Genomic DNA, 9,903 nt, shown 5'->3' on the forward strand with positions numbered 1-9,903 from the left:
TACTTACAAAAGTAAAATCATTTTTTTTCCTCCACCAGAAAACGGTCCAGATTCTCAACAGTCTCCAGTCTCAGCTTGGTACCATAATTGCCATAAATAAACTTCTTACGCACTAAAACCAGTTTTGCCCTTTTCCCAGGAGGCTTTTGTAAAGCTCAACATAAATTCAGCTATCTCATATGATGCAATTGTGATTTAGGAAAAGCCAAGACCATCATCAATACACAGTTCCATCCTCCCACACCGACAGCCCAATCTAACTGCTGCCAAGTCCCCAAACCCTGAAACTCCCACCCACAAGCTGCCAAACCCTCTGGTTGCCCTATCACTGGCAGATGCTACGATGCTCTGTCAGTAAAAGGTTTGTGAGAAACTGAAAAGTGTACAAAATCAAACAGAATGCAAAGACATTTTTACTGAACTCAGTATTTCAGGATTCTGAAATACTTAATGCTTAAGAATTAAGAGAGATTTGGGGATCCATAGCCCTGTGTTTCTCTGTTTGGCCAACTTTAGGCTCCTACCTGCCTATCCTGAAAGAAATCAGAAATGGCAGTTTGAATTTGCAAAGACTTTCAACTTGTGCCATGAAAAGCACCATGTAGGTACAACTCTGAAAATGTGAAATTATTTCAATTATGGGGGGACTTGTGTGTACTATAGTCATTATTTCTACATTGAAGCAATACAATGAACACTCACCTGTGGAGCCAAGTTATTCTGCTAAGGGGGAAGCCATATTCCACTGTCACTGACATGCACCACATTGAGCTGTGTCCAAAGACACTGACTTAGTGACATAATGAGCTGAAATGCTACAACCTACAGTCAGGTTAGTCCTAAAGAGCTCAATAAAGTCCTTCGCCAAATCGTGTAAATTTTGTTTCAATCTGGAAAACAGTACTCATACTCTGAGCCCCTCATCTAACATGTGGGAAAACTGAGGCCCAGGAGGCTTAGCAAAATAGTTAAAATACAGACTCCTTGATTCCTAGCCCTGCGTTCTTTCCATTCCCTTCTTCTGTGCCCCAGCCTAATACAAACCCACTCTTCCCACATATACTCTCCCCACCCAGGTCTCACCTTTGTACTATTACCAATGCACTTCAAGTCCCCAGACTGCTTCTCTGACTACCTGAGCTGACCCTCTCTTTTCCTAATGCTTAACTCAGTTCCTCCTGGCATAGCACTGTCCTCTCTATGACTATGTCCCTAAAACTTGGGCTTCTTGTGCCTCCCAATCACTACCTGCTGTCTGATTTCACTCCACCCAGCCCCAAAACTCTTCTCTGATTCCTGAGTTCCAGTCCTCCCTCAACTAATTCTTACCCTGAAACCTTATATACTGCCGAAGTACATTGCTTTTCTACAGTATCAGTATTCTACTGTGCTGTAACAAATTGCTACAAAGGCAGTAGCTTGAAACAACACAAATCTATTATTTTATAGTTCTGTGGGTCAGACATCTGATACAGGTCTTACTGGACTAAAATCAAGATGCACTCCCTTCTGAAAGCTTCGGAGAGAGTTAGTTTATTTGCCTTTTCCAGCTTGTTGAGGCCACCCCCATATATTGACTCATGGTCCCTTCTTCTACCTTCACAGCCAGCAATGTAGTATCTCTCTGATCCTGCTTCCTCACCGCTTCTCTTTCTCTGCCTCTTCTGTTCTGCCTCCCCCTTCTACTTTTAAGGACCTTTGTGATAACAATGAGCCCCCCAGGACATCTCAGGATATTAAAGTCAGCTGATCAGCAACCTGAATTCCATCTGCTACCTTAATTTGCCTTTGCCATGTGATCTAATGTATTCACAGATCCTTGGGATTAGGACATGGACATCTTTGGGGGTGCCACTAATCATTCTTGCCTGCAGCATCTTCTCCTCATGCCTTGACAGCCTCCACCCCAATCTACAGAAAAATGGTTCTCCATTGTCTGAATCCCCAAATGAGCACTGAGCTCGCTTCATCCTATGTGCCCCAGTGGTCATTTGGAGATTCTCCTTGTAGAAGTCTGGGAAGGACATTGGCCAGGCCACTCCCTAGCCCTCTGTGTACATAGAGCCAGGGAGGGCTGAGCCTAGAAATGGAGAAGAGAAATGTGGGAGCTAGTGTAGAATCCACGGACCCAGAAAGAACAGCCCATGCAGTGCTATTGCTAAGACTGGTCAAAAAGAACGTAAACACATAGGCCACTGAATGTGTAGATTGAGCCTTCAAAAAGAGATGCCAGGGACCAAACCTCATGGTAGAAATTATGAAAAGCCACTGCATTGTGAGGAAATCTACATTGCACCTTAGGGGGAAAAAAGCTCCAACTCAGACAACTGTGGGAGACATTATGGAATCAGCCCTAGAGAGTCCTATTAACAACCTTGTAAAGACTTGCTTTTTTTCAAAAAATTTTTGAAACAAAGATTCACAGGAAGCTGCAAAGATAGAACAAAGAGATCTCATGTACCCTTCACCCAGGTTCTGTCAATGACTGGATCTTACTGAACTATATATAGTACACAACTAAAACCAGGAAATTGGCATTTGTATAGTGCATGTGTAGAGTTCTTTGCCATAAGACTTGTGTTTTTATTTTTTTTAATTTTTTTTCAACGCTTATTTATTTTTTGGGACAGAGAGAGACAGAGCATGAGCGGGGGAGGGGCAGAGAGAGAGGGAGACACAGAATTGGAAACAGGCTCCAGGCTCCGAGCCATCGGCCCAGAGCCTGACGCGGGGCTCGAACTCACGGACTGCGAGATCGTGACCTGGCTGAAGTCGGACGCTTAACCGACTGCGCCACCCAGGCGCCCCAAGACTTATGTTTTAAAAAGCATAACTGGACAATTGAATATATGTCGACATTCACCATTCAGAATCCTACAAAGATGGTTCTCAGAAGAATCCACACGTCTGCGCAGTAAAGCACAGAGAACTCGACCAGGGCCAACATCCGCGATGCAAAACCACAGGGAACTCTCAGTCCTTGAGACACACCTGCTGAAATGAGGAGATGCTCTTGAAACATTTTCATATGGTTTTCCTCAGTGTGTGGGAATTGTCTTAAAACTTCAGGGATGCCAGGGGCGCCTGGGTGGCGCAGTCGGTTAAGCGTCCGACTTTAGCCAGGTCACGATCTCGTGGTCTGTGGGTTCGAGCCCCGCGTCAGGCTCTGGGCTGATGGCTCGGAGCCTGGAGCCTGTTTCCGATTCTGTGTCTCCCTCTCTCTCTGCCCCTCCCCCGTTCATGCTCTGTCTCTCTTTGTCCCCAAAATAAATAAACGTTGAAAAAAAAAAAAAACTTAAAAAAAAAAAAAAACTTCAGGGATGCCAGCCATCTCTCAGAAAAGAAATGGGAGAGCTGAACTGAAATCCCATCCCAGGGTCTCACTTCTTTCTCTCCATCCCAGGAAAGGATTCAAGAAAAATCCTCTGAATTAGCCCCACAAAGTATCTCAGAAGGTTAGACCTACAACGGCCCCTAGAGACTTCACGGTTTGGTCCTATTCTTTAACCTACACATAAGGAAACTAAGGTCTGGGACATAGAGGAGAGACTGCTCAGTAACACAGCTAGTTAGTGGTTGTCCCAGGATTAGAACCTGAGTCTTCTAACTCTCAAAATGGCACATTTTCTAGTATCCACAAATATATGCTGCAAATACATGCTCCTGAGATTTCAACATGATTTTAAGAAAGAGGATAACATGATGAGTAATGCTATGTGGAATGAATTTGAGTGGGCCAGAAGTTGATAGGAGGAAACTGGTGATGAGGCCATTGCAATATATTGAGGAATATATATCATGGCTTCAACTAAAGCGATGGCAATAAAATTGGAAAGAAGCAAAAGAATTCAAAATATATTTTAGAAGTAGAGTCAGACTTGGCTGAACTCTCATATGGGTCATCAGTAACAAATTTCTACATCATTCAGGAAGACCTAAGGATCCAGACTATGACCATAAAACAGACCAAAAGTGAGTAATCTGTATGGAAGTTATACCTGAAAACTTGGCCTCATTGTCTCTGTTGTTACTAGGATTCACCAACAGCTATTCAGCTCAGATGGTTCCACTTGCCTTGGCAAGCAGTACCTACTGGGTTCACACGTTAATAGATCTCACTTCCTCCATCGCCTTCCTTCCTTAGCCTCCTGCCTAGAAAACTAACGTACAAACTGTGCCCCAGGATTAGGTTCAATTGTACACTTGGGCTTGGATATAGGTGTCCCTCTTTATATCAGCTCTGCCATATCTGCCTGAAGTTCTACTTGCAGGTTCAAGGTAGCCCAGCTTTAGTGGCATCTTAAAAGCCTCCTACCCTATGTGCCCAGAAAGGCAAAGCAACAGCAATCTTAATGCTGGTGTAAACATCAGATGAAACCTGAATCATTTAAGGATTCAGCATATGGCTGGTTCATGAATCTACCCCTTGTAACCAAGATCCTCTGGTTCCCTGAAGAGATGGAATTCTAACCAATTATCCCTGGAACCTGACGTCTTATCTAATGTCTGTAAGCCCTTTCCTGAGACTGGCTTTCCACACACATCCCTCTGTCTCCCACTTTCCTCTGGGACTTGCAACCTGGACACAGACAGCAAGAACAACTGTCAACCTACAGACCTGTTGTTGCTCTCTACATGTTTCTCTTGGATTGGACACTGGACCACATGAGAGTTGGCTTTGCCACATTCCTCCAGGCTTAGTTTTGGTCTTCCCATAGGGAAAAGTCTGTATTGTTTGAACTTTACAGTGGGAGAGGGAAAACAGAATGAGCAACTCTCAAGCAGTGCTAATCGAGAAGTAAATTCATGTAACCACTTTGATGAAAAGATTGGCAAAGTCTTGAAAAGTTAAAGATGCAGATCTCCTGTAATCCTATTCCTAGGTATATGTCCAAGAGAAAGGGATGATATGTCTACCAAAAAAAAATCATACAAGATTGTTTAGAGCCACTTCATTATTTTCGTGTGTTTGTTTTGTTTTGTTTTTTAAGTAAACTCTGTGCCCAACATGGCGCTTAAACTCATAACCCTGAGATCAAGAGTCACATGCTCTACCAACTAAGCCAGCCAGGCACCCCTGAGAACCACTTTATTCTTAATAGCAAAAAATGTAAATAATCAAATGTCCCACAAGGAAAGAATAAACAGATTGTGATACAGCCATTAAATGGAATATCACCAAGCAATTTAAAGAAAACTTATTAATATACAAAACAATGTGAATAGATCTCAGAAATACTATATTGAGCAAAATAATCCAAACCTAACAGGTACACACTCTGTGATTCCATATAAAATAAGTTTAAAAACAGACCAAAACTAATCTAAACTAGGTCAAAATAGTAGTTATCTCTGGTGGGATATGGGGAGTGGGGCCATTGAATGGCAGGGGCCATGGGGAAACTCTTTAGGGTGATAGAAATAGTCTATATTTTGATCTGAGTGATGGTCACATAGGTGTATACATACATGGAATGTCATAAAATGATATACTTAAAGTTTGTGCATTTTACCATATCCAAATTATACCTCAAAGGTATAAAAATAAAAACAAATAACATTAATATGTTATCACTATAAAATGTTTTAAATAAATATAAGCAAAAGGAATAAATCTATCATTCACTTCCCACCACTCAGATATAACTACTGTTAGATGTCTTTTGTAGCCATGTATCTATTTAATTTACAATTCACACTGCTTTTTTTCTTTAATATTTATTTATTTTTTAGAGAGAGAGAGAAATAAAGAGAGACAGACAGAGAGAATGAGTGGGGGAGGGGCAGAGAGAGAGGGAGAGAGAAGTTCTAAGGCAGGCTCAGTGCTTGATCTCACGAACCAAGAGACTGTGACCTGAGCTGAAGTCGAAGGCTTAACAGACTGAGCCACCCAAGTGCCCCCAATTCATACTGTTTTTTAAAGCAGCTATTTTTTATTGAAAATATTTACCATTTAATTGTTTTCTTAAGAAGTGATCTTCAAACATTTTTGTAGCAGAAACCGTTCTTAAAACTCTGTGGGAACCTTCAACATACAAATATTACTCTGGTGGGAGCCTATTATTTAGGAAGGCATGCCCTGCCTGCTAGACCTCCTCCACCCACCTCTGGGAACCTCTGAGCCCTCTCAGTAGTGCCCACCCAGCCTCAAACCCCTGACTTGGTTTCATTTGTGATTAATGCATTCCAATTTACAAATGACCCACAGTGCGTTCAATTCTGATGGTGGCAAAAATATCAAGACCTGAAAATCCACAGCCTCTTCTCTTTTAGACCTACAAAGGAAATTCTGCAGTTGTCAGATGACCCCATTCACTAATTGAGTCCATTTACTCACTCCACCCTCAATATCCCTCAAAAAAAAAAGATGGCTTTGTCCAACCCAGTAATGAGGCCTTTTTGAGATAGGTGCATGAAGAAAAAAAAGACTTGTGAGGTCTTACACTGGAAAAGGAAAGAATTATCAGCTAAAAAAACAGATCCAGGAAAGGGAAAGTTGGAGAGGAAGAAGATAAATCTGGGTCCAAGAAAAAATATGCAAGGAATTTTGGACAAAGAGGTAGTGGAGCAAATTGGAAGCAGTTACAAAGGATGGGAAAACTTTGGGAGTTGGGGGAATTTGAAATCGTGAAGAGCGCTTGGGGCAGGAAAACTCCAAAATGCCTTTTCCAACGTAAGTTTACTAGTGCCCCACCCAATGCTATTTTATTAAATAATACAATATTTTTTGTTGACTTAAAACTGATGTATAACTTCATTATATGCTAATATGTTATATACACTTGTGACTGTTTCTAGACTTTTGATTCTAATCTTATGACCTGCCGATCTATATCTGAACTCGTTCCACACAACAGCTTCATAATGTATTTTAATAACTTACAGGGCAATTCTCCCCTCATTACTTTTTAAAATATTTTTTAGAGGGGTGCCTGGGTGTCTCAGTCGGTTGAGCGTCTGACCTCGGCTCAGGTCATGATCTCGCGGTCCGTGAGTTCGAGCCCGACGTCAGGCTCTGTGCTGACAGCTCAGAGCCTGGAGCCTGCTTCAGATTCTCGGTCTCCCTCTCTCTGCCCCTACCCCACTCATGCTCTGTCTCTCTCTCTCTCTCTCTCTCTCTGCCTCTCTGTCAAAAAAAAACATTAAAAAATTTTTTAATATTTTTTAGATACCCTTGAATATTTGTAATTCCACCTAAACTTCAGAATCATTTTGTCACATCCCCAAAACGTGTCATTGGGATTTTGGTTAGAATTTAGAGTGAGTTAGAGGAAATTCACATTTTTATAATTTGGAGTCTTTTTATCCAGAAATGTGGTCTGTCTCCACTTATTCAGGTCTTCTCTTGTTCCCCAGGAAGTTCTGTTGCTTTCTTCATATAGTCCTATTTCTTGCCAAGTTAATCCCTAGGTCCCTGTATATATTTATCATAATTATGAAAGGGGTCTTTTTTTCTATTATATTTTCTAGCCAGTTTGTGTTGGTTTGTGTTGGTTCATATGTACATGGGAAATCAGCATGCATATGTGTGTGTATATACATACATATGTATATACATACATGTGTGTATGTCATATGGTATAATGATATGTGTGTACACACATACTCTAACAGACACAAAAATTCATATTAGCTTTAAAAGGTTTTCATTTGAGGGGTGCCTGGGTGGTTCAGCTGGTTAAGGCCCCAGCTTCAGCTCAGGTCATGATGTCATGGTTTGTGAGTTTGAGGCCCAACTTGGGCTCTCTGCCGTCAATGTGAAAGCCCCCTTCGGATCCTCTGTCTCCTCTATCGGCCTCTGCCCTGCTTGTGCACTCTCTCAAAAATAAAAAAAATAAAAGTTCCTCACTTGATTCGCTTATATTTTCTAAGTATTTTCTAGATAATGATAATTTTGTCTCCTCCTTTCCAATATTTATACTTATTTTTCTCTGTTTACAACAATGGCTAGGAATAGTATCATACTGTTAAAAAGTATAATAAAGTTAAATATTTTTAGTGATATTTGGCACCTTTATGTTTCTAAGGTTTTGTCATTAAATAGGTTTACTCATAGTTGCTCATGAATGAGCTTTTTAGTATGTCAAGGAAATCTCCTTACTAAGACTGTTAAATCGCTAAAAACTGGTAAATTGTATTAAATGCCTTTCTGGTATCATGTTCATTCCCCTTTTAGCCTATTTAATGTAATCAACTGTGCTAATAAACTCCATGTTGAACAATCCACAAATTGCTAAAATAAGCTCTATATAACATGGTTATGGTATTATATGTGTAACACAGCACAAAAGTCAATTTTCTAATATAGACTATTTACACTGATTTTCATAGGTGAGATTGACATAGTTGTGTGTGTATACCAGTTTTGTCAGGTTTAGTTATCAGACTTATGTTTGTTTCAAAAAAATAAATTGAGAAGACTTCTTACATTTCTAATATCCAACATATTTACTGATCAAAAGAAATACCTGCCCCTGGTACATTTCCAGGAATTACCCATAAAATCATCAAAGTCTGGTGCTTTCTGGGTGGAACAGATCTTTAACAATCTTTATGACTCTGTGTGTGGGTCCACTTAGTATATGCAGGTCTCCTTTAATTAATTTTGGACACTTGATTGTTTTTTTCCTTGGAAAATCATCCATTTTATCATCTATTAGCTTGAACGTGGGCATCATTCTCACTTGCAATTCCTTCTCCCTCATATCTGTCATTCCATGCCCATTTCCAACCCTATCGCGGCTTTCCTTTCTTCTTCCTTGACTAGACTTAGAGGTTTTGTTTGTTTTTTCTCAACATTCTCAATGGATTTACCATTCCACTCTCTTTATGTCCACCAATTCTGTAATTTCTGTATTTAACTTGGTGAGCTTCTATCGCCAATATCCTCAGTTGTATTCGTTGTTCTATTTCTAATATCTTCATTTATTCTTCCCTTGTTTCATATTGAATATTAAATATATGTTTAAGGCACCAAATCTGGTCTAAGTTCTGCTTTGGCCATACCCTTAAGTTTTAGGAGTGGTTTTCATTGTCATTAATGTATACATTTTCTCTTTGCCCCAAAAAGTAATTTAGGAGAGTGTCTTAAATTATTCAAGAGTCTACATTGTTTTGCTTTAGTCAATTTCAAAATCTTATGGTATTCTGGTCAGCAACTGTGGCTTATACATTTTCTACTTTGGAATATTAAAGTTTTCTATCTGGTCCAGTATATAATCACATTTTATAAATGTCTAATGTGGACATCAGGAAACAATGCATATTGTCTCTTTATAAGGCATAGAGTTAATATATATCACTGATTTTTCTCAAACTTTATATATCCTCATTCTTTATCTACTTATTCTCCACTTATTTTGTCAATACTGTGTTGCTGTGGTCATCTCAAATCCCCCTTGTGTTCATATTTTGGTTTATATATTTCTGGGCTATCCCTTCCAGATATAAATATTTCTTATGAATTCTTCCTTTTATCAATACAAAACGTATTACTTTAATGTTTCACATAATGCTTTTGCCTTGAAATCTACTATTGTCTTGTAATAATATTACCACCCATTTTCTTTGTTCTTCACTATAATTGTTGACCAACTTCGTATCTTTAACTCCCCTTGGCCACTGTTACAATAGCATACAGTTAACTGTCAGTTTGGTTTTGACAGAGGCAAAATATACATACAATGAAATGCCTAACCATAAGTGTACAATTCAATGGGTTTTTACAAATATATATACCCATGTTATCTACCATGGTCGCAATCAGGATATCAAACATTTCCATCATCCCAGAAAATTACCATGTACCATGTTCTTATTTCTATCAACCTAAGTTTTACCCCTTCTGTAATTCTATATAAATAGAATCATTCACTATGTATTATTTTGTGTCTGGTTTCTTAC

The sequence above is a fragment of the Puma concolor genome, chromosome D4, assembly GCF_028749965.1.
Source record: "Puma concolor isolate L17-30 chromosome D4, mPumCon1.1.hap2, whole genome shotgun sequence".
NCBI lineage: Eukaryota > Metazoa > Chordata > Mammalia > Carnivora > Felidae > Puma > Puma concolor.